We start from the raw sequence: 25,113 nt of genomic DNA, 5'->3' as shown, positions 1-25,113 counted from the left end.
GGCGTAGGCTAGGGCTCCCCTAGGCTTAGGCTAGGCCTCCCCTAGGCTTAGGCTAGGGCTCCCCTAGTTAGGCTAGGGCTACCCTAGGCTTAGGCTAGGGCTCCCTCGGCTTAGGCTTAGGCTGGGGCTCCCGTAGGCTTAGGCTTAGGCTAGGGCTCCCTAAGCTTAAGCTAGGGCTCCCCTAGGCTTAGGATAGGGCTCCCCTAGGCTTAGGCTAGGGCTCCCCTAGGATTAGGCGTAGGCCAGGGCTCCCCTAGGCTTAGGCTAGGTCTCTCCTAGGCTTAGGCCAGGGCTCCCCTAGGCTTAGGCCTGGGCTCCCCTAGGCTTAGGCCAGGGCTCCACTATTCTTAGGCCAGGGCTCCCCTAGGCTTAGGCTAGGGCTCCCCTAGGCTTAGGTTTAAGCTAGGGATCTCCTAGGCTTATGTTACGGCTCCCCTAGGCTTAGGATTAGGCTAGGGCTCACCTAGGCTTAGGCTAGGGCTCCCCTAGGCTTAGGCAAGGGTTCCCCTGGGCTTAGGCTTAGGCTAGGGTTCCCTAGGCTTAGGCTAGGGCTCCCCTAGGCTTAGGCAAGGGCTCCCCTTGGCTTAGACTAGGGCTCCCCTAGGCTTAGGCTTAGGCTAGGGCTCCCTAGGCTTAAGCTAGGGTTCCCCTAGGCTTAGACTAGGACTCTCCCAGCTTAGGCTAGGGCTCCCCTAGGCTTAGGCTAGGGCTCCCCTAGGCTTAGGCTAGGGCTCCCCTAGGCTTAGATTAGGGCTCCCCTAGGCTTAGGCTAGGGCTCCCCTAGGCTTAGGCTTAGGCTAGGGCTCCCCTAGACTTAGGCTACGGAACCCTTAGGCTTAGGCTAGGGCTCCCCTAGGCTTAGGCTAGGGTTCCCCTAGGCTTAGGCTAGGGCTCCCCTAGGCTTAGGCTAGGGCTCCGTAGGCTTAGGCTTAGGCTAGGGCTCCCCTAGGTTTAGGCTTAGGCTAGGGCTCCCTAGGCTTAAGTTAGGATACCTCTAGGCTTAGGCTAGGGCTCACCTAGGCTTAGGGTAGGCTCCCCTAGGCTTAAGGTAGGGCTCCCCTAGGCTTAGTCTTAGGCTATGGCTCCCCTAGGCTTAGGCTTGGGCTCCTTTAGGTTTAGGATTAGGCTAGGGCTCCCCTAGTATTAGGGCAGGGCTCCCCTAGGCTTAGGCTAGTGCTCCCCTAGGCTTAGGCTAGGGCTCCCCTAGGCTTAGGCCAGGGCTCCGCTAGGCTTAAGCCAGTGCCCCCCTAGGCTTAGGCCAGGGCTCCCCTAATCTTAGGCCAGGGCTCCCCTGGGCCTAGCCAGGGCTCTCCTAGGCTTAATTCTGGGCTCCCCTAGGCTTAGGCTAGGGCTCCCCTAGGCTTATGCTAGGGTTCCCCTAGGCTTAGGTTAGGGTTCCCCTAGGTTTAGGCAAGGGGTCTCCTAGGCTTAGTTTTAGGCTAGGGCTCCCCTAGGCTTATGCTAAGGATCCCCTGGCTTATGCTAGGGCTCCCGTAGGTTTAGGATTAGGCTAGGGCTCCCCTAGGCTTAGGCTAGGGCTCCCCTAGGCTTAGGCTAGGGCTCCACTAGGCTTAGGCTAGGGCTCCCCTACGCGTAGGCTAGGTTCCCCTAGGCTTAGGCTTGGGCTCCCCTACGCGTAGGCTAGGTTCCCCTAGGCTTAGGCTTGGGCTCCCCTAGGCTTAGGCTAGGCCTCCCTAGGCTTAGGCTAGGGCTCCCCTAGGTTTGGCTAGGGTTCCCCTAGGCTTAGGCTTAGGCTAGGGCTCCCCTAGGCTTAGGCTTAGGCTAGGGCTCCCTAGGCTTAAGCTAGGGCTCCCTTAGGTTTAGGCTAGGGCTCCCCATGGCTTAGGCTAGGGCTCCCCCTAGGCTTAGGCTAGGGCTCCCCTAAGCTTAGGCTTAGGCTAGGGCTCCCCTAGGCTTAGGCTACGGCTCCCCTAGGCTTAGGCTAGGCTCCCCTAGGCGTAGGCTAGGGCTCCCCTAGGCTTAGGCTAGGCCTCCCCTAGGCTTAGGCTAGGGCTCTCCTAGGTTTGGCTAGGGCTACCCTAGGCTTAGGCTAGGGCTCCCTCGGCTTAGGCTTAGGCTGGGGCTCCCGTAGGCTTAGGCTTAGGCTAGGGCTCCCTAGGCTTAAGCTAGGGCTCCCCTAGGCTTAGGCTAGGGCTCCCCTAGGCTTAGGCTAGGGCTCTCCTAGGCTTAGGCTAGCGCTCCCCTAGGCTTAGGCTAGGGCTCCCCTAGGCTTAGTCTTAGGCTAGGGCTGCCCTAGGCTTAGGCTTGGGGTCCCTTAGGTTTAGGCTTAGGCTTGAGCTACCCTAGGATTAGGCCCGGGCTCCCCTAGGCTTAGGCCATGGCTCCCCTAGGCTTAGGCCTGGGCTCCCCTATGCTTAGTCCTGGATTCCCCTAGGCTTAGGCCAGGACTCCCCTAGGCTTAGGCTAGGGCTCCCCTAGCCTTAGGCTAGGGCTCCCCAAGGCTTAGGCTAGGGCTCCCCTAGGCTTAGGCTACGGCTCCCCTAGGCTTAGGCTAGGGCTCCCCTAGTCTTAGTCTAGGGCTCCCTAGGCTTAGGCTAGGGTTCCCCTAGGCTTAGGCTAGGGCTCCCCTAGGCTTAGGCTAGGGCTCCCCTACGCGTAGGCTAGGTTCCCCTAGGCTTAGGCTTGGGCTCCCCTACGCGTAGGCTAGGTTCCCCTAGGCTTAGGCTTGGGCTCCCCTAGGCTTAGGCTAGGCCTCCCTAGGCTTAGGCTAGGGCTCCCCTAGGTTTGGCTAGGGTTCCCCTAGGCTTAGGCTTAGGCTAGGGCTCCCCTAGGCTTAGGCTTAGGCTAGGGCTCCCTAGGCTTAGGCTAGGGCTCCCTCGGCTTAGGCTTAGGCTGGGGCTCCCGTAGGCTTAGGCTTAGGCTAGGGCTCCCTAGGCTTAAGCTAGGGCTCCCCTAGGCTTAGGCTAGGGCTCCCCTAGGCTTAGGCTAGGGCTCTCCTAGGCTTAGGCTAGCGCGCCCCTAGGCTTAGGCTAGGGCTCCCCTAGGCTTAGTCTTAGGCTAGGGCTGCCCTAGGCTTAGGCTTGGGGTCCCTTAGGTTTAGGCTTAGGCTTGAGCTACCCTAGGATTAGGCCCGGCTCCCCTAGGCTTAGGCCAGGACTCCCCTAGGCTTAGGCTAGGGCTCCCCTAGGCTAAGCTTTAGGCTAGGGCTCCCCTAGGCTTAAGCTAGGGCTCCCCTAGGCTTATGCTAGGGCTCCCCTAGGCTTAGGCTAGGGCTCCCCAAGGATTAGGCTAGGGCTCTCCTAGGCTTAGGCTTAGGCTAGGGCTCCCCTAGGCTTAACCTAGTGCTCCCCAAGGCTTAGGCTAGTGCTCCCCTAGGCTTACGCTAGGGCTCCCCTAGGCTTAGGCTAGGGCTCCCCTAGGCTTAGGCTAGGGCTCCCCTAGGCTTAGATTTAGGCTAGGGCTCCCCTAGGCTTAGACTAGGGCTCCCTTAAGTTTAGGCTTAGGCTAGAGCTCCCCTAAGTTTAGGCTAGGGCTCTCCTAGGCTTAGGGCACGGCTCCCCTAGGCTTAGGCCAGGGCTCCCTTAGGCTTATGCCAGGGCTCCCCTAGGCTTAGGCCATGGCTCCCCTATTATTAGGCCAGGCCTCCCCGAAGCTTAGGCCATGGCTCCCCTAGGCTTAGGCCAGGGCTCCCCTAGGCTTAAGCTTAGGCTAGGGCTCCCCTAGGCTTAGGCCAGGGTTCCCCTAGGCTTAGGCCATGGATCCCCTATTCTTAGGCCAGGGCTCCCCTAGGCTTAGGCTAGGGTTCCCCTAGGCTTAGGCCAGGGCTCCCCTATTCTTAGGCCAGGGCTCCCCTAGGCTTAGGCCAGGGCTCCCCTAGGCTTAGGCCATGGCTCCCCTATTCTTATGCCAGGGCTCCCCTAGGCTTAGGCTAGGGTTCCCCTAGGCTTAGGTTTAGGCTAGGGCTCCCCTAGGCTTATGTTAGGGCTCCCCTAGGCCTAGGATTAGGCTACGGCTCTCCTTGGCTTAGGCTAGGGCTCCCCTAGGCTTAGGCTAGGGCTCCCCTAGGCTTAGGCTAGGGCTCCCCTAGGTTTAGGCTTAGGCTAGGGTTCCCCTAGGATTAGGCCAAGGCTCCCCTAGGCTTAGGCCAGGGCTCCCCTCGGCTCTGGCCTGGGCTCCCCTCGGCATAGGCCAGGGCTCCCCTCGGTATAGGCCAGGGCTCCCCTAGGCTTAGGCCAGGGATCACCTAGGCTTAGGCCAGGGCTCCCCTAGGATTAGGCTAGGGCTCCCCTAGTCTTAGGTTTAGGCTAGGGCTCCCCTAGGCTTAGGCTAGGGCTCCCCTAGGCTTCGGCTAGGGCTTCCCCAGGCTTGGGCTAGGGCTCCCCTATGCTTAGGCTACGTCTCCCCTAGGCTTAGGCCAGGGCTCCCCTAGGCTTAAGCCAGGGTTCCCCTAGGCATAGGCCAGGGCTACCCTAGGCTTAGGCCAGGGCTCCCCTAGGTTTAGGCCAGGGCTCCCCTAGGCTTAGGCCAGGGCTCCCCTAGGCTTAGGCCAGGCCTACCCTAGGCTTAGGCTAGGGCTCCCTTAGGCTTAGGCAAGGGGTCCCCTAGGCTTAGGTTTAGGCTAGGGCTCCCCTAGGCTTATGCTAGGGCTCCCCTAGGCTTAGGCTTGGGATCCCCTAGTCTTAGGCTAGGGCTCCCCTAGGCTTAGTCTAGGGCTCCACTAGGTTTTGCTAGGGCTCCCCTAAGCTAAGGTTTAGTCTAGGGCTCCCCTAGGCTTGGGCTAGGGCTCCCTAGGCTTAAGCTAGGGCTCCCCTAGGCTTAGGCTAGGGCTCCCCTAGGCTTAGGCTAGGGCTCCCCTAGGCTTAGGCTAGGGCTCTCCTAGGCTTAGGCTAGGTTTCCCCTAGGCTTAGGCTAGGGCTCCCCAAGGCTTAGGCTAGGGCTCCGTAGGCTTAGGCTTAGGCTAGGGCTCCCCTAGGTTTGGGCTTAGGCTAGGGCTCCCTAGGCTTAAGTTAGGATACCCCTAGGCTTAGGCTAGGGCTCACCTAGGCTTAGGGTAGGGCTCCCCTAGGCTTAAGCTAGGGCTCCCCTAGGCTTAGTCTTAGGCTAGGGCTCCCCTAGGCTTAGGTTTGGGCTCCTTTAGGTTTAGGATTAGGCTAGGGCTCCCCTAGTATTAGGGCAGGGCTCCCCTAGGCTTAGGCTAGTGCTCCCCTAGGCTTAGGCTAGGGCTCCCCTAGGCTTAGGCCAGGGCTCCCCTAGGCTTAAGCCAGGGCTCCCCTAGGCTTAGGCCAGGGCTCCCCTAATCTTAGGCCAGGGCTCCCCTAGGCCTAGCCAGGGCTCTCCTAGGCTTAATTCTGGGCTCCCCTAGGCTTAGGCTAGGGTTCCCCTAGGCTTATGCTAGGGTTCCCTTAGGCTTAGGCTAGGGCTCCCATAGGTTTAGGCAAGGGGTCTCCTAGGCTTAGGTTTAGGCTAGGGCTCCCCTAGGCTTATGCTAAGGATCCCCTGGCTTATGCTAGGGCTCCCGTAGGCTTAGGATTAGGCTAGGGCTCCCCTAGGCTTAGGCTAGGGCAACACTAGGCTTAGGCTAGGGCTCCCCTAGGCTTATGCTAGGGCTCCCCTAGCCTTAGGCTAGGGCTCCCCAAGGCTTAGGCTAGGGCTCCTCTAGGCTTAGGCTACGGCTCTCCTAGGCTTAGGCTAGGGCTCCCCTAGTCTTAGTCTAGGGCTCCCTAGGCGTAGGCTAGGGTTCCCCTAGGCTTAGGCTAGGGCTCCCCTAGGCTTAGGCTAGGGCTCCCCTACGCGTAGGCTAGGTTCCCCTAGGCTTAGGCTTGGGCTCCCCTAGGCTTAGGCTAGGCCTCCCTAGGCTTAGGCTAGGGCTCCCCTAGGTTTGGCTAGGGTTCCCCTAGGCTTAGGCTTAGGCTAGGGCTCCCCTAGGCTTAGGCTTAGGCTAGGGCTCCCTAGGCTTAAGCTAGGGCTCCCTTAGGTTTAGGCTAGGGCTTCCCATGGCTTAGGCTAGGGCTCCCCCTAGGCTTAGGCTAGGGCTCCCCTAAGCTTACGCTTAGGCTAGGGCTCCCCTAGGCTTAGGCTAGGCTCCCCTAGGCGTAGGCTAGGGTTCCCCTAGGCTTAGGCTAGGCCTCCCCTAGGCTTAGGCTAGGGCTCCCCTAGGTTTGGCTAGGGCTACCCTAGGCTTAGGCTAGGGCTCCCTCGGCTTAGGCTTAGGCTGGGGTTCCCGTAGGCTTAGGCTTAGGCTAGGGCTCCCTAGGCTTAAGCTAGGTCTCCTCTAGGCTTAGGCTAGGGCTCCCCTAGGCTTAGGCTAGGGCTCTCCTAGGCTTAGGCTAGCGCTCCCCTAGGCTTAGGCTAGGGCTCCCCTAGGCTTAGTCTTAGGCTAGGGCTGCCCTAGGCTTAGGCTTGGGGTCCCTTAGGTTTAGGCTTAGGCTTGGGCTCCCCTAGGATTAGGCCCGGGCTCCCCTAGGCTTAGGCCATGGCTCCCCTAGGCTTAGGCCTGGGCTCCCCTATGCTTAGTCCTGGATTCCCCTAGGCTTAGGCCAGGACTCCCCTAGGCTTAGGCTAGGGCTCCCCTAGGCTAAGCTTTAGGCTAGGGCTCCCCTAGGCTTAAGCTAGGGCTCCCCTAGGCTTAGGCTAGGGCTCCCCTAGGCTTAGGCTAGGGCTCCCCAAGGATTAGGCTAGGGCTCTCCTAGGCTTAGGCTTAGGCTAGGGCTCCCCTAGGCTTAACCTAGTGCTCCCCAAGGCTTAGGCTAGGGCTCCCCTAGGCTTAGGCTAGGGCTCCCCTAGGCTTAGGCTAGGGCTCCCCTAGGCTTAGGCTAGGGCTCCCCTAGGCTTAGATTTAGGCTAGGGCTCCCCTAGGCTTAGACTAGGGCTCCCTTAAGTTTAGGCTTAGGCTAGAGCTCCCCTAAGTTTAGGCTAGGGCTCTCCTAGGCTTAGGGCACGGCTCCCCTAGGCTTAGGTCAGGGCTCCCTTAGGCTTATGCCAGGGCTCCCCTAGGCTTAGGCCATGGCTCCCCTATTATTAGGCCAGGCCTCCCCGAACCTTAGGCCATGGCTCCCCTAGGCTTAGGCCAGGGCTCCCCTAGGCTTAAGCTTAGGCTAGGGCTCCCCTAGGCTTAGGCCAGGGCTCCCCTAGGCTTAGGCCATGGCTCCCCTATTCTTAGGCCAGGGCTCCCCTAGGCTTAGGCTAGGGTTCCCCTAGGCTTAGGTTTAGGCTAGGGCGCCCCTAGGCTTATGTTAGGGCTCCCCTAGGCCTAGGATTAGGCTACGGCTCTCCTTGGCTTAGGCTAGGGCTCCCCTAGGCTTAGGCTAGGGCTCCCCTAGGCTTAGGCTAGGGCTCCCCTAGGCTTAGGCTAGGGCTCCCCTAGGCTTAGGCTTAGGCTAGGGTTCCCCTATGCTTAGGCTAGGGCTCCCTTAGGTTTAGGCTTAGGCTAGAGCTCCCCTAGGATTAGGCCAAGGCTCCCCTAGGCTTAGGCCAGGGCTCCCCTCGGCTCTGGCCTGGGCTCCCCTCGGCATAGGCCAGGGTTCCCCTCGGTATAGGCCAGGGCTCCCCTAGGCTTAGGCCAGGGATCACCTAGGCTTAGGCTAGGGCTCCCCTAGGCTTAGGTTTAAGCTAGGGCTCTCCTAGGCTTATGTTAGGGCTCCCCTAGGCTTAGGATTAGGCTAGGGCTCACCTAGGCTTAGGCTAGGGCTCCCCTAGGCTTAGGCAAGGGTTCCCCTGGGCTTAGGCTTAGGCTAGGGTTCCCTAGGCTTAGGCTAGGGCTCCCCTAGGCTTAGGCAAGGGCTCCCCTTGGCTTAGACTAGGGCTCCCCTAGGCTTAGGCTTAGGCTAGGGCTCCCTAGGCTTAAGCTAGGGTTCCCCTAGGCTTAGACTAGGACTCTCCCAGCTTAGGCTAGGGCTCCCCTAGGCTTAGGCTAGGGCTCCCCTAGGCTTAGGCTAGGGCTCCCCTAGGCTTAGATTAGGGCTCCCCTAGGCTTAGGCTAGGGCTCCCCTAGGCTTAGGCTAGGGCTCCGTAGGCTTAGGCTTAGGCTAGGGCTCCCCTAGGTTTAGGCTTAGGCTAGGGCTCCCTAGGCTTAAGTTAGGATACCCCTAGGCTTAAGCTAGGGCTCCCCTAGGCTTAGTCTTAGGCTAGGGCTCCCCTAGGCTTAGGCTTGGGCTCCTTTAGGTTTAGGATTAGGCTAGGGCTCCCCTAGTATTAGGCCAGGGCTCCCCTAGGCTTAGGCTCGTGCTCCCCTAGGCTTAGGCTAGGGCTCCCCTAGGCTTAGGCCAGGGCCTCCCTAGGCTTAAGCCAGGGCTCCCCTAGGCTTAGGCCAGGGCTCCCCTAGGCTTATGCTAGGGTTCCCCTAGGCTTAGGCTAGGGCTCCCCTAGGTTTAGGCTAGGGGTCTCCTAGGCTTAGGTTTAGGCTAGGGCTCCCCTAGGCTTATGCTAGGGATCCCCTGGCTTATGCTAGGGCTCCCGTAGGCTTAGGATTAGGCTAGGGCTCCCCTAGGCTTAGGCTAGGGCTCCACTAGGCTTAGGCTAGGGCTCCCCTAGGCTTATGCTAGGGCTCCCCTTGCCTTAGGCTAGGGCTCCCCAAGGCTTAGGCTAGGGCTCCCCTAGGCTTAGGCTACGGCTCCCCTAGGCTTAGGCTAGGCTCCCCTAGGCGTAGGCTAGGGCTCCCCTAGGCTTAGGCTAGGCCTCCCCTAGGCTTAGGCTAGGGCTCCCCTAGGTTTGGCTAGGGCTCCTCTACGCGTAGGCTAGGTTCCCCTAGGCTTAGGCTTGGGCTCCCCTAGGCTTAGGCTAGGCCTCCCTAGGCTTAGGCTAGGGCTCCCCTAGGTTTGGCTAGGGTTCCCCTAGGCTTAGGCTTAGGCTAGGGCTCCCCTAGGCTTAGGCTTAGGCTAGGGCTCCCTAGGCTTAGGCTAGGGCTCCCCTAGGCTTAGGCTAGGGCTCTCCTAGGCTTAGGCTAGCGCTCCCCTAGGCTTAGGCTTGGGCTCCCCTAGGCTTAGTCTTAGGCTAGGGCTCCCCTAGGCTTAGGCTTGGGGTCCCTTAATTTAGGCTTAGGCTTGGGCTCCCCTAGGATTAGGCCCGGGCTCCCCTAGGCTAATGCCATGGCTCCCCTAGGCTTAGGCCTGGGCTCCCCTATGCTTAGTCCTGGATTCCCCTAGGCTTAGGCAAGGGCTCCCCTTGGCTTAGACTAGGGCTCCCCTAGGCTTAGGCTTAGGCTAGGGCTCCCTAGGCTTAAGCTAGAGTTCCCCTAGGCTTAGACTAGGACTCTCCCAGCTTAGGCCAGGGCTCCCCTAGGCTTAGGCTAGGGCTCCCCTAGGCTTAGGCTAGGGCTCCCCTAGGCTTAGATTAGGGCTCCCCTAGGCTTAGGCTAGGGCTCCCCTAGGCTTAGGCTAGGGCTCCGTAGGCTTAGGCTTAGGCTAGGGCTCACCTAGGTTTAGGCTTAGGCTAGGGCTCCCTAGGCTTAAGTTAGGATACCCCTAGGCTTAGGCTAGGGCTCACCTAGGCTTAGGGTAGGGCTCCCCTAGGCTTAAGCTAGGGCTCCCCTAGGCTTAGTCTTAGGCTAGGGCTCCCCTAGGCTTAGGCTTGGGCTCCTTTAGGTTTAGGATTAGGCTAGGGCTCCCCTAGTATTAGGCCAGGGCTCCCCTAGGCTTAGGCTAGTGCTCCCCTAGGCTTAGGCTAGGGCTCCTCTAGGCTTAGGCCAGGGCTCCCCTAGGCTTAAGCCAGGGCTCCCCTAGGCTTAGGCCAGGGCTCCCCTAGGCTTATGCTAGGGTTCCCCTAGGCTTAGGCTAGGGCTCCCCTAGGTTTAGGCAAGGGGTCTCCTAGGATTAGGTTTAGGCTAGGGCTCCCCTAGGCTTATGCTAGGGATCCCCTGGCTTATGCTAGGACTCCCGTAGGCTTAGGATTAGGCTAGGGCTCCCCTAGGCTTAGGCTAGGGCTCCACTAGGCTTAGGCTAGGGCTCCCCTAGGCTTATGCTAGGGCTCCCCTTGCCTTAGGCTAGGGCTCCCCAAGGCTTAGGCTAGGTCTCCCCTAGGCTTAGGCTACGGCTCCCCTAGGCTTAGGCTAGGCTCCCCTAGGCGTAGGCTAGGGCTCCCCTAGGCTTAGGCTAGGCCTCCCCTAGGCTTAGGCTAGGGCTCCTCTAGGTTTGGCTAGGGCTCCCCTACGTGTAGGCTAGGTTCCCCTAGGCTTAGGCTTGGGCTCCCCTAGGCTTAGGCTAGGCCTCCCTAGGCTTAGGCTAGGGCTCCCCTAGGTTTGGCTAGGGTTCCCCTAGGCTTAGGCTTAGGCTAGGGCTCCCCTAGGCTTAGGCTTAGGCTAGGGCTCCCTAGGCTTAAGCTAGGGCTCCCCTAGGCTTAGGCTAGGGCTCCCCTAGGCTTAGGCTAGGGCTCTCCTAGGCTTAGGCTAGCGCTCCCCTAGGCTTAGGCTAGGGCTCCCCTAGGCTTAGTCTTAGGCTAGGGCTGCCCTAGGCTTAGGCTTGGGGTCCCTTAATTTAGGCTTAGGCTTGGGCTCCCCTAGGATTAGGCCCGGGCTCCCCGAGGCTTAGGCCATGGCTCCCCTAGGCTTAGGCCTGGGCTCCCCTATGCTTAGTCCTGGATTCCCCTAGGCTTAGGCCAGGACTCCCCTTGGCTTAGGCTAGGGCTCCCCAAGGGTAAGCTTTAGGCTAGGGCTCCCCTAGGCTTAAGCTAGGGCTCCTCTAGGCATATGCTAGGGCTCCCCTAGGCTTAGGCTAGGGCTCCCCTAGGCTTAGGATAGGGCTCCCCTAGGCTTAGGCTAGGGCTCCCCTAGGATTAGGCGTAGGCCAGGGCTCCCCTAGGCTTAGGCTAGGGCTCTCCTAGGCTTAGGCCAGGGCTCCCCTAGGCGTAGGCCTGGGCTCCCCTAGGCTTAGGCCAGGGCTCCACTATTCTTAGGCCAGGGCTCCCCTAGGCTTAGGCTAGGGCTCCCCTAGGCTTAGGTTTAAGCTAGGGCTCTCCTAGGCTTATGTTAGGGCTCCCCTAGGCTTAGGATTAGGCTAGGGCTCACCTAGGCTTAGGCTAGGGCTCCCCTAGGCTTAGGCAAGGGTTCCCCTGGGCTTAGGCTTAGGCTAGGGTTCCCTAGGCTTAGGCTAGGGCTCCCCTAGGCTTAGGCATGGGCTCCCCTTGGCTTAGACTAGGGCTCCCCTAGGCTTAGGCTTAGGCTAGGGCTCCCTAGGCTTAAGCTAGGGTTCCCCTAGGCTTAGACTAGGACTCTCCCAGCTTAGGCTAGGGCTCCCCTAGGCTTAGGCTAGGGCTCCCCTAGGCTTAGGCTAGGGCTCCCCTAGGCTTAGATTAGGGCTCCCCTAGGCTCAGGCTAGGGCTCCCCTAGGCTTAGGCTTAGGCTAGGGCTCCACTAGGCTTAGGCTACGGAACCCCTAGGCTTAGGTTAGGGCTCCCCTAGGCTTAGGCTAGGGCTCCATAGGCTTAGGCTAGGGCTCCCCTAGGCTTAGGCTAGGGTTCCCCTAGGCTTAGGCTAGGGCTCCCCTAGGCTTAGGCTAGGGCTCCGTAGGCTTAGGCTTAGGCTAGGGCTCCCCTAGGTTTAGGCTTAGGCTAGGGCTCCCTAGGCTTAAGTTAGGATACCCCTAGGCTTAGGCTAGGGCTCACCTAGGCTTAGGGTAGGGCTCCCCTAGGCTTAAGCTAGGGCTCCCCTAGGCTTAGTCTTAGGCTAGGGCTCCCCAAGGCTTAGGCTTGGGCTCCTTTAGGTTTAGGATTAGGCTAGGGCTCCCCTAGTATTAGGGCAGGGCTCCCCTAGGCTTAGGCTAGTGCTCCCCTAGGCTTAGGCTAGGGCTCCCCTAGGCTTAGGCCAGGGCTCCCCTAGGCTTAAGCCAGGGCTCCCCTAGGCTTAGGCCAGGGATCGCCTAATCTTAGGCCAGGGCTCCCCTAGGCCTAGCCAGGGCTCTCCTAGGCTTAATTCTGGGCTCCCCTAGGCTTAGGCTAGGGCTCCCCTAGGCTTATGCTAGGGTTCCCCTAGGTTTAGGCAAGGGGTCTCCTAGGCTTAGGTTTAGGCTAGGGCTCCCCTAGGCTTATGCTAAGGATCCCCTGGCTTATGCTAGGGCTCCCGTAGGCTTAGGATTAGGCTAGGGCTCCCCTAGGCTTAGGCTAGGGCTCCACTAGGCTTAGGCTAGGGCTCCCCTAGGCTTATGCTAGGTCTCCCCTAGCCTTAGGCTAGGGCTCCCCAAGGCTTAGGCTAGGGCTCCCCTAGGCTTAGGCTACGGCTCCCCTAGGCTTAGGCTAGCGCTCCCCTAGTCTTAGTCTAGGGCTCCCTAGGCTTAGGCTAGGGTTCCCCTAGGCTTAGGCTAGGGCTCCCCTAGGCTTAGGCTAGGGCTCCCCTACGCGTAGGCTAGGTTCCCCTAGGCTTAGGCTTGGGCTCCCCTAGGCTTAGGCTAGGCCTCCCTAGGCTTAGGCTAGGGCTCCCCTAGGTTTGGCTGGGTTCCCCTAGGCTTAGGCTTAGGCTAGGGCTCCCCTAGGCTTAGGCTTAGGCTAGGGCTCCCTAGGCTTAAGCTAGGGCTCCCTTAGGTTTAGGCTAGGGCTCCCCATGGCTTAAGCTAGGGCTCCCCCTAGGCTTAGGCTAGGGCTCCCCTAAGCTTAGGCTTAGGCTAGGGCTCCCCTAGGCTTAGGCTACGGCTCCCCTAGGCTTAGGCTAGGCTCCCCTAGGCGGAGGCTAGGGCTCCCCTAGGTTTGGCTAGGGCTACCCTAGGCTTAGGCTAGGGCTCCCTCGGCTTAGGCTTAGGCTGGGGCTCCCTAGGCTTAGGCTAGGGCTCCCTAGGCTTAAGCTAGGGCTCCCCTAGGCTTAGGCTAGGGCTCCCCTAGGCTTAGGCTAGGGCTCTCCTAGGCTTAGGCTAGCGCTCCCCTAGGCTTAGGCTAGGGCTCCCCTAGGCTTAGTCTTAGGCTAGGGCTGCCCTAGGCTTAGGCTTGGGGTCCCTTAGGTTTAGGCTTAGGCTTGGGCTCCCCTAGGATTAGGCCCGGACTCCCCTAGGCTTAGGCCATGGCTCCCCTAGGCTTAGACTGGGCTCCCCTATGCTTAGTCCTGGATTCCCCTAGGCTTCGGCCAGGACTCCCCTAGGCTTAGGCTAGGGCTCCCCTAGGCTAAGCTTTAGGCTAGGGCTCCCCTAGGCTTAAGCTAGGGCTCCCCTAGGCTTATGCTAGGGCTCCCCTAGGCTTAGGCTAGGGCTCCCCAAGGATTAGGCTAGGGCTCTCCTAGGCTTAGGCTTAGGCTAGGGCTCCCCTAGGCTTAACCTAGTGCTCCCCAAGGCTTAGGCTAGGGCTCCCCTAGGCTTAGGCTAGGGCTCCCCTAGGCTTAGGCTAGGGCTCCCCTAGGCTTAGGCTAGGGCTCCCCTAGGCTTAGATTTAGGCTAGGGCTCCCCTAGGCTTAGACTAGGGCTCCCTTAAGTTTAGGCTTAGGCTAGAGCTCCCCTAAGTTTAGGCTAGGGCTCTCCTAGGCTTACGGCACGGCGCCCCTAGGCTTAGGCCAGGGCTCCCTTAGGCTTATGCCAGGGCTCCCCTAGGCTTAGGCCATGGCTCCCCTATTATTAGGCCAGGCCTCCCCGAAGCTTAGGCCATGGCTCCCCTAGGCTTAGGCCAGGGCTCCCCTAGGCTTAAGCTTAGGCTAGGGCTCCCCTAGGCTTAGGCCAGGGCTCCCCTAGGCTTAGGCCATGGCTCCCCTATTCTTAGGCCAGGGCTCCCCTAGGCTTAGGCTAGGGTTCCCCTAGGCTTAGGCCAGGGCTCCCCTATTCTTAGGCCAGGGCTCCCCTAGGCTTAGGCCAGGGCTCCCCTAGGCTTAGCCCATGGCTCCCCTATTCTTATGCCAGGGCTCCCCTAGGCTTAGGCTAGGGTTCCCCTAGGCTTAGGTTTAGGCTAGGGCTCCCCTAGGCTTATGTTAGGGCTCCCCTAGGCCTAGGATTAGGCTACGGCTCTCCTTGGCTTAGGCTAGGGCTCCCCTAGGCTTAGGCTAGGGCTCCCCTAGGCTTAGGCTAGGGCTCCCCTAGGCTTAGGCTTAGGCTAGGGTTCCCCTATGCTTAGGCTAGGGCTCCCTTAGGTTTAGGCTTAGGCTAGAGCTCCCCTAGGATTAGGCCAAGGCTCCCCTAGGCTTAGGCCAGGGCTCCCCTCGGCTCTGGCCTGGGCTCCCCTCGGCATAGGCCAGGGCTCCCCTCGGTATAGGCCAGGGTTCCCCTAGGCTTAGGCCAGGGATCACCTAGGCTTAGGCCAGGGCTCCCCTAGGATTAGGCTAGGGCTCCCCTAGTCTTAGGTTTAGGCTAGGGCTCCCCTAGGCTTAGGCTAGGGCTCCCCTAGGCTTAGGCTAGGGCTTCCCCAGGCTTGGGCTAGGGCTCCCCTAGGCTTAGGCTACGTCTCCCCTAGGCTTAGGCCAGGGCTCCCCTAGGCTTATGCCAGGGTTCCCCTAGGCATAGGCCAGGGTTACCCTAGGCTTAGGCCAGGGCTCCCCTAGGTTTAGGTCAGGGCTCCCCTAGGCTTAAGCCAGGGCTCCCCTTGGCTTAGACTAGGGCTCCCATAGGCTTAGGCTTAGGCTAGGGCTCCCTAGGCTTAAGCTAGGGTTCCCCTAGGCTTAGACTAGGAGTCTCCCAGCTTAGGCTAGGGCTCCCCTAGGCTTAGGCTAGGGCTCCCCTAGGCTTAGGCTAGGGCTCCCCTAGGCTTAGATTAGGGCTCCCCTAGGCTTAGGCTCAGGCTCCCCTAGTCTTAGGCTTAGGCTAGGGCTCCCCTAGGCTTAGGCTACGGAACCCCTAGGCTTAGGCTAGGGCTCCCCTAGGCTTAGGCTAGGGCTCCCCTAGGCTTAGGCTAAGGCTCTCCTAGGCTTAGGCTAGGGTTCCCCTAGGCTTAGGCTAGGGCTCCCCTAGGCTTAGGCTAGGGCTCCGTAGGCTTAGGCTTAGGCTAGGGCTCCCCTAGGTTTAGGCTTAGGCTAGGGCTCCCTAGGCTTAAGTTAGGATACCCCTAGGCTTAGGCTAGGGCTCACCTAGGCTTAGGGTAGGGCTCCCCTAGGCTTAAGCTAGGGCTCCCCTAGGCTTAGTCTTAGGCTAGGGCTCCCCTAGTCTTAGGCTTGGGCTCCTTTAGGTTTAGGATTAGGCTAGGGCTCCCCTAGTATTAGGCCAGGGCTCCCCTAGGCTTAGGCTAGTGCTCCCCTAGGCTTAGGCTAGGGCTCCCCTAGGCTTCGGCCAGGGCTCCACTAGTCTTAAGCCAGGGCTCCCCTTGGCTTAGGCCAGGGCTCCCCTAATCTTAGGCCAGGGCTCCCCTAGGCCTAGCCAGGGCTCTCCTAGGCTCAATTCTGGGCTCCCCTAGGCTTAGGCTAGGGCTCCCCTAGGCTTATGCTAGGGTTCCACTAGGCTTAGGCTAGGGCTCCCCTAGGTTAAGGCAAGGGGTCTCCTAGGCTTAGGTTTAGGCTAGGGCTCCCCTAGGCTTAGGCTAGGGTTCCACTAGGTTTAGGCTTGGGCTCCCCTAGGCTTATGCTAGGGCTCTCCTAGCCTTAGGCTAGGGCTCCCCAAGGCTTAGGCTAGGGCTCCCCTAGGCTTAGGCTACGGCTCCCCTAGGCTTAGGCTAGGGCTCCCCTAGTCTTAGTCTAGGGCTCCCTAGGGTTAGGCTAGGGTTCCCCTAGGCTTAGGTTAGGGCTCCCCTAGGCTTAGGCTAGGGCTCCCCTAAGCGTAGGCTAGGTTCCCCTAGGCTTAGGCTTGGGCTCCCCTAGGCTTAGGCTAGGCCTCCCTAGGCTTAGGCTAGGGCTCCCCTAGGTTTGGCTAGGGTTCCCCTAGGCTTAGGCTTAGGCTAGGCCTCCCCTAGGCTTAGGCTTAGGCTAGGGCTCCCTAGGCTTAAGCTAGGGCTCCCTTAGGTTTAGGCTAGGGCTACCCATGGCTTAGGCTAGCGCTCCCCCTAGGCTTAGGTAGGGCTCCCCTAAGCTTAGGCTTAGGCTAGGGCTCCCCTAGGTTTAGGCTACGGCTCCCCTAGGCTTAGGCTAGGGTTCCCCTAGGCTTAGTCTTAGGCTAGGGCTGCCCTAGGCTTAGGCTTGGGGTCCCTTAGGTTTAGGCTTAGGCTTGGGTTCCCATAGGATTAGGCCCGGGCTCCCCTAGGCTTAGGCCATGGCTCCCCTATGCTTAGTCCTGGATTCCCCTAGGCTTAGGCCAGGACTCCCCTAGGCTTAGGCTAGAGCTCCCCTAGGCTAAGCTTAAGGCTAGGGCTCCCCTAGGCTTAAGCTAGGGCTCCCCTAGGCTTATGCTAGGGCTCCCCTAGGCTTAGGCTAGGGCTCCCCAAGGATTAGGCTAGGGCTCCCCTAGGCTTAACCTAGTGCTCCCCAAGGCTTAGGCTAGGGCTCCCCTAGGCTTAGGCTAGGGCTCCCCTAGGCTTAGGCTAGGGCTCCCCTAGGCTTAGGCTACGGCTCCCCTAGGCTTAGATTTAGGCTAGGGCTCCCCTAGGCTTAGACTAGGTCTCCCTTAAGTTTAGGCTTAGGCTAGAGCTCCCCTAAGTTTAGGCTAGGGCTCTCCTAGGCTTAGGGCACGGCTCCCCTAGGCTTAGGCCAGGGCTCCCTTAGGCTTAGGCCATGGCTACCCTATTATTAGGCCAGGGCTCCCCGAAGCTTAGGCCATGGCTCCCCTAGGCTTAGGCCAGGGCTCCCCTAGGCTTAAGCTTAGGCTAGGGCTCCCCTAGGCTTAGGCCAGGGCTCCCCTAGGCTTAGGCCATGGCTCCCCTAGGCTTAGGCCATGGCTCCCCTATTCTTAGGCCAGGGCTCCCCTAGGCTTAGGCTAGGGTTCCCCTAGGCTTAGGCCAGGGCTCCCCTATTCTTAGGCCAGGGCTCCCCTAGGCTTAGGCCAGGGCTCCCCTAGGCTTAGGCCATGGCACCCTATTCTTATGCCAGGGCTCCCCTAGGCTTAGGCTAGGGTTCCCCTAGGCTTAGGTTTAGGCTAGGGCTCCCCTAGGCTTATGTTAGGGCTCCCCTAGGCCTAGGATTAGACTACGGCTCTCCTTGGCTTAGGCTAGGGCTCCCCTAGGCTTAGGCTAGGGCTCCCCTAGGCTTAGGCTAGGGCTCCCCTAGGCTTAGGCTTAGGCTAGGGTTCCCCTATGCTTAGGCTAGGGCTCCCTTAGGTTTAGGATTAGGCTAGAGCTCCCCTAGGATTAGGCCAAGGCTCCCCTAAGCTTAGGCCAGGGCTCCCCTCGGTATAGGCCAGGGCTCCCCTAGGCTTAGGCCAGGGATCACCTAGGCTTAGGCTGGGCTCCCCTAGGATTAGGCTAGGGCTCCCCTAGTCTTAGGTTTAGGCTAGGGCTCCCCTAGGCTTAGGCTAGGGCTCCCCTAGGCTTAGGCTAGGGCTTCCCCAGGCTTGGGCTAGGGCTCCCCTAGGCTTAGGCTACGTCTCCCCTAGGCTTAGGCCAGGGCTCCCCTAGGCTTAACCCAGGGTTCCCCTAGGCATAGGCCAGGGCTACCCTATTCTTAGGCCAGGGCTCCCCTAGGCTTAGGCTAGGGCTCCCCTTGGCTTAGGCTAGGGCTCCCCTACGATTAGGCTTAGGTTAGGGCTCCCCTAGGCTTAGGCTAGGACTCCCCTTGGCTTAGGCTTAGGCTAGAGTTCCCCTAGGCTTAGGCTAGGGCTCCCCTAGGCCTAGGCTTAGGCTAGGGCTCCCCTAGGCTTAGGCTAGGGCTCCCCTTGGCTTAGGCTGAGGCTAGGGCTCCCCTAGGCTTATGCTAGGGCTCCCCTAGGCTTAGGCTAGGCCTCCCCTAGGCTTAGACTAGGGCTCCCCTAGGATGAGGCTAGGGCTCCACTAGGTTTAGGCTAGGGCTCCCCTAGGCTGAGGCTAGGGCACCCGAGGCTTAGGCTAGGGCTCCCCTAGGCTTAGGCTAGGGCTCCCCTAGGCTTAGGCTAGGGCTCCCCTAGGCTTAGGCTAGGGCTCTCTTAGGCTTAGGCTAGGGCTCCCCTAGGCTTAGGCTAGGGCTCACCTAGGCTTAGGCTAGGGCTCCCCTAGGCTTAGGCTAGGGCTCCCCTAGGCTTAGGCTAGGGCTCCCCTAGGCTTAGGCTTAGGCTAGGGTTCCCCTATGCTTAGGCTAGGGCTCCCTTAGGTTTAGGATTAGGCTAGAGCTCCCCTAGGATTAGGCCAAAGCTCCCCTAGGCTTAGGCCAGGGCTCCCCTCGGCTCTGGCCTGGGCTCCCCTCGGCATAGGCCAGGGCTCCCCTCGGTATAGGCCAGGGCTCCCCTAGGCTTAGGCCAGGGATCACCTAGGCTTAGGCCAGGGCTCCCCTAGGATTAGGCTAGGGCTCCCCTAGTCTTAGGTTTAGGCTAGGGCTCCCCTAGGCTTAGGCTAGGGCTCTCCTAGGCTTAGGCTAGGGCTTCCCCAGGCTTGGGCTAGGGCTCCCCTAGGCTTAGGCTACGTCTCCCCTAGGCTTAGGCCAGGGCTCCCCTAGGCTTAAGCCAGGGTTCCCCTAGGCATAGGCCAGGGCTTCCCTATTCTTAGGCCAGGGCTCCCCTAGGCTTAGGCTAGGGCTCCCCTTGGCTTAGGCTAGGGCTCCCCTAGGATTAGGCTTAGGTTAGGGCTCCCCTAGGCTTAGGCTAGGACTCCCCTTGGCTTAGGCTTAGGCTAGAGTTCCCCTAGGCTTAGGCTAGGGCTCCCCTAGGCCTAGGCTTAGGCTAGGACTCCCCTAGGCTTAGGCTAGGGCTCCCCTTGGCTTAGGCTGAGGCTAGGGCTCCCCTAGGCTTATGCTAGGGCTCCCCTAGGCTTAGGCTAGGCCTCCCCTAGGCTTAGACTAGGGCTCCCCTAGGCTGAGGTTAGGGCTCCACTAGGTTTAGGCTAGGGCTCCCCTAGGTTTAGGCTAGGGCACCCGAGGCTTAGGCTAGGGCTCCCCTAGGCTTAGGCTAGGGCTCCCCTAGGCTTAGGCTAGGGCTCCCCTAGGCTTAGGCTAGGGCTCTCTCAGGCTTAGGCTAGGGCTCCCCTAGGCTTAGGCTAGGGCTCACCTAGGCTTAAGCTAGGGCTCCCCTAGGCTTAGGCTAGGGCTCCCCTAAGCATGGGCTTAGGCTAGGGCTCCCCTAGGCTTAGGCTTAGGCTAGGGCTCCCTAGGCTTAAGCTAGTGTTCCCCTAGGCTTATACTAGGGCTCTCCCAGGCTTAGGCTAGGGCTCCCCTAGGCTTAGGCTAGGGCTCCCCTAGGCGTATGGCTCCGGCTCCCCTAGGCTTAGGCTAGGGCTCCCCTAGGCTTAGGCTGGGGCTCCCCTAGGCTTAGGCTTAGGCTAGGGCTCCCCTAGGCTTAGGCTTAGGCTAGGGCTCCTCTAGGCTTAGGCTAGAGCTCCCCTAGGCGTTGACTCTGGCTCCCCTAGGCTTAGGCTAGGGTTCCCCTAGGCTTAGGCTGGGGCTCCCCTAGGCTTAGGCTTAGGCTAGGGCTCCCCTTGGCTTAGGCTTAGGCTAGGGCTCCCCTTGGCTTAGGCTAGGGCACCCTTAGGTTTAGGTTTAGGTTAGGGCTCCCTTAGGCTTAGGCTAGGTCTCCCTTAGGTTTAGGCTTATGCTAAGGCTCCACTAGGCTTAGGCCAGGGCTCCCCTAGATTTAGGCCAGTGGTCCCCTAGGCTAAGGCCAGGGCTCCTCTAGGCTTAGGCCAGGGCTCCCCTTGGCTTAAGCCAGCGCTCCCCTAGGCTTAGGCTAGGGCTCACCAAGGCTTACGCTAAGGCTCCCCTAGGCTTAATCTACGGCTCCCCTAGGCTTAGGCTTAGGCTAGGGCTCCCCTAGGCTTAGGCTAGGGCTCCCCTAGGCTTAGGCTAGGGATCCCCTAGGCTTAGGTTTAGACTAGGTCTCCCCTAGGCTTAACCTAGGGCTCACCTAGGCTTAGTCTTAGGCTAGGGCTCCCCTAGGCTTAGGCTAGGGCTCCCCTAGGCTTAGGCTAGGGCTCCCCTAGACTTAGGCTAGGTCTCACCTAGGCTTGGGCTAGCTCCCCTAGGCTTAGGCTTGGGCTCCCCTAGGCTTAGGCTAGGTCTCCCCTAGGCTTTGCCTAGGGACCCACTAGGCTTAGCCTAGGACTCCCCTAGGCTTAGGCTACAGTACCCTAGGTTTAGGCTAGGGCTCCCCTAGGTTTAGGCTAGGGCTCCCCTAGGCTGAGGCTTAGGCTAGGGCTCCCCTTGGCTTAGGCTAGGGCTCCCCTAGGATTAGGCTTAGGTTATGGCTCCCCTAGGATTAGGCTTAGGCTAGGGCTCCTCTAGGCATAGGCTTAGGTTAGGGCTCCCCTAGGCTTAGGCTAGGACTCCCCTAGGCTTAGGCTTAGGCTAGAGTTCCCCTAGGCTTAGGCTAGGGCTCCCCTAGGCCTAGGCTTAGGTTAGGGTTCCCCTAGGCTTAGGCTAGGGCTCCTCATGGCTTAGGATGAGGCTAGGGCTCCCGTAGGCTTATGCTAGGGCTCCCCTAGGATTAGGCTAGGCCTCCCCTAGGCTTAGACTAGGGCTCCCCTAGGCTGAGGCTAGGGCTCCACAAGGTTTAGGCTAGGGCTACCCTAGGCTTAGGCTAGGGCCCCCGAGGCTTAGGCTAGGGCTCCCCTAGGCTTAGGCTAGGGCTCACCTAGGCTTAGTCTTAGGCTAGGGCTCCCCTAGGCTTAGGCTAGGGCTCCCCTAGGCTTAGGCTAGGTCTTCCCTAGGCTTAGGCTAGGGCTCCCCTAGACTTAGGCTAGGGCTCACCTAGGCTTGGGCTAGCTCCCCTAGGCTTAGGCTTGGGCTCCCCTAGGCTTAGGCTAGGTCTCCCCTAGGCTTAGGCTAGGGCCCCACTAGGCTTAGGCTAGGGATCCCCTGGGCTTAGGCTAGGTCTCCCCTAGGCTTTGCCTAGGGCTCCCCTAGGCTTAGCCTAGGACAACCCTAGGTTAGGCTAGGGCTACCCTAGGCTAAGGCTAGGGCTCCCCTAGGTTTAGGCTAGGGCTCCCCTAGGCTGAGGCTTAGGCTAGGGCTCCCCTTGGCTTAGGCTAGGGCTCCCCTATGATTAGGCTTAGGTTAGGGCTCCCCTAGGATTAGGCTTAGCCTAGGGCTCCCCTAGGCTTAGGCTTAGGCTAGCGTTCCCCTAGGCTTAGGCTAGGGCTCCCCTAGGCCTAGGCTTAGGCTAGGGCTCCCCTAGGCTTAGGCTAGGTCTCCCCATGGCTTAGGCTGAGGCTAGGGCTCCCGTAGGCTTATTCTAGGGCTCCCCTAGGCTTAGGCTAGGCCTCCCCTAGGCTTAGACTAGGGCTCCCCTAGGCTGAGGCTAGGGCTCCACTAGGTTTAGGCTAGGGCTCCCCTAGGCTTAGGCTAGGGCCCCCGAGGCTTAGGCTAGGGCTCCCCTAGGCTTAGGCTAGGGCTCCCCTAGGCTTAGGCTAGGGCTCCCCTAGGCTTAGGTTAGGTCTCCCCTAGGCTTAGGTTAGGGCTCCCCTAGGCTTAGGCTAGGGGTCCCCTAGGCTTAGGCTAGGGCTCTCTTAGGCTTAGGCTAGGGCTCCCCTAGGCTTAGGCTAGGGCTCACCTAGGCTTAGGCTAGGGCTCCCCTAGGCATGGGCTTAGGCTAAGGCTCCCCTAGGCTTAGGCTTAGGCTAGGGCTCCCCTAGGCTTAGACTTAGGCTAGGGCTCCCTAGGCTTAAGCTAGTGTTCCCCTAGGCTTAGACTAGGGCTCTCCCAGGCTTAGGCTAGGGCTCCCCTAGGCTTAGGCTAGGGCTCCCCTAGGCGTAGGCTCCGGCTCCCCTAGGCTTAGGCTAGGGCTCCCCTAGGCTTAGGCTGGGGCTCCCCTAGGCTTAGGCTTAGGCTAGGGCTCCCCTTGGCTTAGGCTTAGGCTAGGGCTCCCCTTGGCTTAGGCTAGGGCACCCTTAGGTTTAGGTTTAGGTTAGGGCTCCCCTAGGCTTAGGCTAGGTCTCCCTTAGGTTTAGGCTTATGCTAGGGCTCCACTAAGCTTAGGCCAGGGCTCCCCTAGGTTTAGGCCAGTGGTCCCCTAGGCTAAGGCCAGGGCTCTCCTAGGCTTAGTCTATGGCTCCCCTAAGCATAGGCTAGGGCTCCCCTAGCCTTAGGCTAGTGTTCCCCTAGGCTTAGGCCAGGGCTCCCCTTGGCTTAAGCCAGCGCTCCCCTAGGCTTAGGCTTTGGCTAGGGCTCCCCTAGGCTTAGGCTTAGGCTAGGGCTCCCCTTGGCTTAGGCTAGGGCACCCTTAGGTTTAGGCTTAGGCTAGGCCTCCCCTAGGCTTAGGCTAGGGCTCCCCTAGGCTTAGGCTAGGTCTCCCCTAGGCTTAGGCTAGGGCTCCCCTAGGTTTAGGCTAGGGCTCCACTAGGCTTAGGCTAGGGCCCCCAAGGCTTAGGCTAGGGCTCCCCTAGGCTTAGGCTAGGGCTCACCTAGGCTTAGGCTACAGCTCCCCTAGGCTTAAGCTATGGCTCCCCTAGGCTTAGGCTTAGGCTAGGGCTCCCCTAGGCTTAGGCTAGGGCTCCCCTAGGCTTAGGCTAGGGCTCCCCTAGGCTTAGGCTAGGGATCCCCTAGGCTTAGGTTTAGACTAGGTCTCCCCTAGGCTTAGCCTAGGGCTCCCCTAGGCTTAAGCTTAGGCTAGGACTCCCCTAGGCTTAGGCTAGGGGTCCCCTAAGCTTAGGCTAGGGCTCCCAAAGACTTAGGCTAGGGCTCCCCTAGGCTTAGGCTAGGGCTCCCCTAGGCTTAGCCTGGGGCTCCCCAAGGCTTTGCCTTGGGCTCCCCTAGGCTTAGGCTAGGGCTACCCTAGTCTTAGGCTAGGGCTCCCCTAGGCTTAGGCTAGGGCTCTCCTAGGCTTAGGCTAGGGCTACCCTAGGCTTAGGCTTAGGTTAGGGCTCCCCTAGGCTTAGGCTAGGGCTCCCCTAGGCTTAGGCTAGGGCTCCCCTAGGCTTAGGCTAAGGCTCCCCTTGGCTTAGGCTGAGGCTAGGTCTCCCCTAGGCTTATGCTAGGGCTCCCCTAGGCTTAGGATAGGCCTCCCCTAGGCTTAGACTAGGGCTCCCCTAGGCTGAGGCTAGGGCTCCAATAGGTTTAGGCTAGGGCTCCCCTAGGCTTAGGCTAGGGCCCCCGAGGCTTTGACTAGGGCTCCCCTAGGCTTAGGCTAGGGATCCCTTAGGCTTAGGCTGAGGCTAGGGCTCCCGTAGGCTTAGGTTAGGGCTCCCCTAGGCTTAGGCTAGGGCTCCCCTAGGCTTAGGCTAGGGCTCCCCTAGGCTTAAGCTAGGGCTCCCCTAGGCTTAGGATTAGGCTAGGGCTCCCCTAGGCTTAGGCTAGGGCTCCCCTTGGCTTAGGCTAGGGCTCCCCTAGTATTAGGCCAGGGCTTCCCGAAGCTTAGGCCATGGCTCCCCTAGGCTTAGGCCAGGGCTCCCCTATGCTTAGGCCATTGCTCCCCTAGGCTTAGGCCAGGGCTCCCCTAGGCTTGGGCCTGCGCTCCCCTAGACTTAAGCTAGGGCCACCCTAATCTTAGACTAGGGCTCCCCTAGGCTTAGGCTAGGGCTCACCTAAGTTTAAGCTTAGGCTAGAGCTCCCCTAGGCTTAGGCTAGGGCTCCCCTAGCCTTAGGCTTAGGCTAGGGCTCCCCTAGGCTTAGGCTTGGGATCCCCTAGGCTTAGGTTTAGACTAGGTCTCCCCTAGACTTAGCCTAGGGCTCCCCTAGGCTTGCGCTTAGGCTAGGGCTCCCCTAGGCTTAGGCTGGGGGTCCCCTAAGCATAGGCTTAGTGCAGGGCTCCCCAAGACTTAGGCTAGGGCTCCCCTAGGCTTAGGCTAGGGCTCCCCTAGACTTTGGCTAGGGTTCCCCTAGGCTTAGGCCAGGGCTCCCCTATTCTTAGGCCAGGGCTCCCCTAGGCTTAGGCCAGGGCTACCCTAGGCTTCGGCCATGGCTCCCCTATTCTTATGCCAGGGCTCCTCTAGGCTTAGTCTAGGGTTCCCCTAGGCTTAGGTTTAGGCTAGGGCTCCCCTAGGCTTATGTAAGGGCTCCCCTAGGCCTAGGATTAGGCTACGGCTCTCCTTGGCTTAGGCTAGGGATCCCCTAGGCTTAGGCTAGGGCTCCCCTAGGCTTAGGCTAGGGCTCCCCTAGGCTTAGGCTTAGGCTAGGGTTCCCCTATGCTTAGGCTAGGGCTCCCTTAGGTTTAGGCTTAGGCTAGAGCTCCCCTAGGATTAGGCCAAGGCTCCCCTAGGCTTAGGCCAGGGCTCCCCTCGGCTCTGGCCTGGGCTCCCCTCGGCATAGGCCAGGGCTCCCCTCGGTATAGGCCAGGGCTCCCCTAGGCTTAGGCCAGGGATCACCTAGGCTTAGGCCAGGGCTCCCCTAGGATTAGGCTAGGGCTCCCCTAGTCTTAGGTTTAGGCTAGGGCTCCCCTAGGCTTAGGCTAGGGCTCCCCTAGGCTTAGGCTAGGGCTTCCCCATGCTTGGGCTAGGGCTCCCCTAGGTTTAGGCTACGTCTCCCCTAGGCTTAGGCCAGGGCTCCCCTAGGCTTAAGCCAGGGTTCCCCTAGTCATAGGCCAGGGCTACCCTAGGCTTAGGCCAGGGCTCCCCTAGGTTTAGGTCCGGGCTCCCCTAGGCTTAAGCTGGGCTCCCCTCGGCTCTGGCCTGGGCTCCCCTCGGCATAGGCCAGGGCTCCCCTCGGCTTAGGCCAGGGCTCCCCTAGGCTTAGGCCAGGGCTCCCCTAGGCTTAGGCCTGGGCTACCCTAGGGTTAGGCTAGGGCTCCCTTAGGCTTAGGCAAGGGGTCCCCTAGGCTTAGGTTTAGGCTAGGGCTCCCCTAGGCTTATGCTAGGGCTCCCCTAGGCTTAGGCTTGGGCTCCCCTAGTCTTAGGCTAGGGCTCCCCTAGGCTTATTCTAGGGCTCCACTAGGTTTGGCTAGGGCTCCCCTAAGCTAAGGTTTAGTCTAGGGCTCCCCTAGGCTTGGGCTAGGGCTCCCTAGGCTTAAGCTAGGGCTCCCCTAGGCTTAGGCTAGGGCTACCCTAGGCTTAGGCTAGGGCTACCCTAGGCTTAGGGTAGGGCTACCATAGGCTTAGTCTAGAGCTCACCTAGGCTTAGGCTAGGGCTCCCCTAGGCTTAGGCTAGGGCTACCCTAGGCTTAGGCTAGGGCTACCCTAGGCTTAGGGTAGGGCTACCATAGGCTTAGGCTAGAGCTCACCTAGGCTTAAGCTAGGGCTCCCTTAGGTTTAGGCTTAGGGCAGGGCTCCCCTAGGCTTAGGCCGAGGCTTCCCTAGGCTTATGCCAGGGCTCCCCTATGCTTAGGCCAGGGCTCCCCAAGGCTTAGGCCAGGGCTCCCC

The sequence above is a fragment of the Tenrec ecaudatus genome, chromosome 18 (genome assembly GCF_050624435.1).
Source record: "Tenrec ecaudatus isolate mTenEca1 chromosome 18, mTenEca1.hap1, whole genome shotgun sequence".
In the NCBI taxonomy this organism is placed as follows: Eukaryota; Metazoa; Chordata; class Mammalia; order Afrosoricida; family Tenrecidae; genus Tenrec; species Tenrec ecaudatus.
Note: the sequence above shows the minus strand (reverse complement) of the source record.